At 37.6% G+C, this 3,302-nt stretch overlaps 1 pseudogene across 1 annotated transcript; it reads left to right on the top strand.

Annotated features, from left to right (window-relative positions):
- The first annotated feature begins 2,043 nt into the window (after positions 1–2,043).
- On the top strand, positions 2,044–2,655 carry LOC110322432 (annotated as a pseudogene). Its single transcript, XR_002380567.1, has one exon. The product of XR_002380567.1 is annotated as an S-phase kinase-associated protein 1 pseudogene (transcript).
- The last annotated feature ends 647 nt before the right edge of the window (positions 2,656–3,302 follow it).

The raw sequence follows: 3,302 nt of genomic DNA, 5'->3' as shown, positions 1-3,302 counted from the left end.
TGGTATAGTGACTTTAATATATGACAAAAGAGACTTCAAACCAAACTATTCAGAAGAGATGGGGAAGGACACTCAAAGGAAAAGTCCACCAAGAAAATATTTCAACCTTAACGTCTGTGCCCCAAACACAAGGGTAGCCATGTTTGTAAAAGAAGCACTACTACAATTTAAGTCACACATTGACCTCACATACTGATAGCGAGAGGCTTCAATATCCCACTCTCACCAATGGGCTGGTTATCTAGACAAAAACTAAACAGAGAAACACGAGAGCTAACTGCCATTATAAACCAAATGGACTTAACAGGTATGTACACAATATTTCACCCAAACACAAAGAAATATAACTTCTCAGGACCTCATGGAACTTTCTTCAAAACTGAGCACATAAACAGAAACAAAACAAGTCTCAACAGATACATGGAAATTGAAATGACTCCCTGCATCCTATCAGACCAACACAGATTAAAGCTGTCAACAATACCTCATGCAAACTTAACTCACTACTGAGTGAAAAATGGCTCAAGACAGAAATAAAGAAAGTAAAGACTTTTTAGAATTCAAATTCAATGTATATAAAATTTACATTGAAAATATACAATGGGGCTGGTGAGATGGCTCAGCGGTTAAGAGCACCTGACTGCTCTTCCGAAGATCCGGAGTTCAAATCCCAGCAACCACATGGTGGCTCATAACCATCTGTAACAAGATCTGACGCCCTCTTCTGGTGTGTCTGAAGACAGCTACAGAGTACTTACATATAATAAATAAATAAATCTTTAAAAAAAAAGAAAAGAAAATATACAATGAAAAATATACAACATAGGCAAACTTATGGGACATAATAAAAGTGGTTCTAAGAGGCAAGATCATAGCACTAAGTGCCTACATAAATAAACTGGAGAGACCTCATAGATACTTAATAGAACACCTGAAAGTTCTAGAACAAAAAGAAGAAATCACACCCAAGAAGGAATAGACAACAAGAAATAATCAAACTCAGGGCTGAAATCAATAAAATAGAAACAAAGAATCAATTAAACAAATAATTGGATTTTTTGAGAAAATCAATAAGGTTGACAAATCCTTATCCAAATTAACGAAAAGTCAGAGACATGAAACCCAAATAGACAAAATCAGAAAAGGGGGACATAACAATAGATACCAAGGAAATCCAGAAGATCATAAGACATAGTTTAAAAATGTCTACTGCACCAAACTGAAAAATCTAAACAAAAATCAAGATCAGGTAAGCATTTAAACAGACCTATAACCCTTAGTGAAATAGAAGCAGTCATTAAAAGTCTCCCCCCACATCTCCCCCAAAAAAGTCTAGGGTCAGATGGTTTTAACACAGAATTCTACCAGAATTTAAAAGAAGAGTTAATGCCATTATTCCTCAAATTATTCCACAAAAGAGAAACAGAAGGAACATTGCCCAATTCATTTTATGAGGCCACAGTTACCTGCATACCCAAACTACCCAAAGATCCAACAAAGAAAGAGAATTACAGATCAATTTCTCCATTATGAACATAGATGCAAAAATACTCAGTAAAATACTTGCAGATTGAATTGAAGAACACGTCAAAAAGATCATCTACCATGATCAACTAGGCTTCATCCCAGAGATGCAGGCATTGATCAACATACAAATGCAATCCACTGTATAATGAAACGAAAAGAAAAAAAATATGGTCATCTCCTTTGACAAAACCCAACACTACTTTGTGATAAAAGTCTTGGAAAAATTAGGGATACAAGGAACATACCTCAGCATAGCAAAGGCAGTTGACAGCAAGCCAAAGCCAACATCAACTTAAACAGAGAGAAACTCAAAGGAATCCCACTAAAATCAGGAACAAGACAAGGCTGTCTACTCTCTCTCTATCTATCCAATATAGTACTTGAAATCGTAGCTAGAGCAATAAGGCAACTGAAGGGAAACCAAGGGATACACATTGGAAAGGAAGAAGAAGTTAAAGTTTCTTTATTCAGGGAGTAGCCTTGTTCTCAATATTTCTGTGTGGTTGGGAACTCTGTCCCTCAGCCTCGGGCCTGCAGTCTTGAGAACAAGCACCATGCCTACGATAAAGAGTTCTGTTGGAGAGGTATTTGAAGCTTATGTAGAAATTGCCAAACAATCTGTGACTATCAAGACCATGCCGGAAGATTTGGGAATGGATGATGAAGGAGATGATGATCCTGTTCCTTTACCAAATGTTAATGCAACAATTCTAAAAAAGCTCATTCAGTGGTGCACCCACCACAAAGGTGACCCTCCTCCTCCTGAGGATGATGAAAACAAAGAAAAGCAGACAGATGATATTCCTGTTTGGGACCAAGAATTCCTGAAAGTTTACCAAGGAACACTTTTTGAACTTATTCTGTTTGCAAACTACTTAGACATCAAAAGTTTGCTTGATGTCACATGCAAGACTGTGGCCAATATGATTAAGGGGAAAACTCCTGAGGAGATTCGTAAAACCTTCAATATCAAAAATGACTTTACTGCAGAGAAGGAGGCCCAGGTACGCAAAGAGAGCCAATGGTGTAAAGAGAAGTGAACTGCTGTGCCTGTCACTGTAACACTAGAAGGATTGTTCCAAATGCTAGTTGCACTGCTCTGTTTATAATTGTTAATATTAGAGATCAGTAGACCAAAAAAAAAAGTATCTTTATTCAGATGATATGATAGTATACATAATTGACCCTAAAAATTCCACCAGGAAACTCCTACAGCTGATAAACATCTTCAGCAAATTGGATAGATACAAAAATTCATTCTAGAAATCAATTTTCCTCCTATATTCAAGTGACAGACTCAAAAAGAAATCAGGGAAATAGCTTTCACAATAACCAAACAAGTATAAGACTTGTATGATAAGAATCTTAAGTCTCTGAAGAAGACACCAGAAAATGGGAGATCTTCCATATTCATGGATTGGTAGCATAAACATAGTTTTTTGTTTGTTTGTTTGTTTGTTTTTTAAAGGCCATCTGTCTTAGTTAGGGTTTCCATTGCTGTGAAGAGACACCATGACCAAAGCAACTCTTATAAGGATAATAACACTTAACTGGGGCTGGTTTACAAGGCGGGAGAATGGCAGCTTTTAGGCAGGCATGATGCAGGAAGAGCTGAGAGTTCTGCATATTGTTCTGAAGACAAACAGGAGAAGACTACTCCCACATGGCTCGGAGGAGATTCTCAAAGCCCACCCTCACAGTGACACACTTCCTCCAATAAGGCCACACCCACTCCAACAAGGCCACACCTCCTAAAAGTGCCACTCTCTGGTCCA

Source organism: Mus pahari, chromosome 5 (assembly GCF_900095145.1).
Source record: "Mus pahari chromosome 5, PAHARI_EIJ_v1.1, whole genome shotgun sequence".
Classification (NCBI taxonomy): domain Eukaryota; kingdom Metazoa; phylum Chordata; class Mammalia; order Rodentia; family Muridae; genus Mus; species Mus pahari.
The sequence above is the reverse complement of the archived record's forward strand: the minus strand, read 5'-3'. Positions and strand labels throughout refer to the sequence as shown.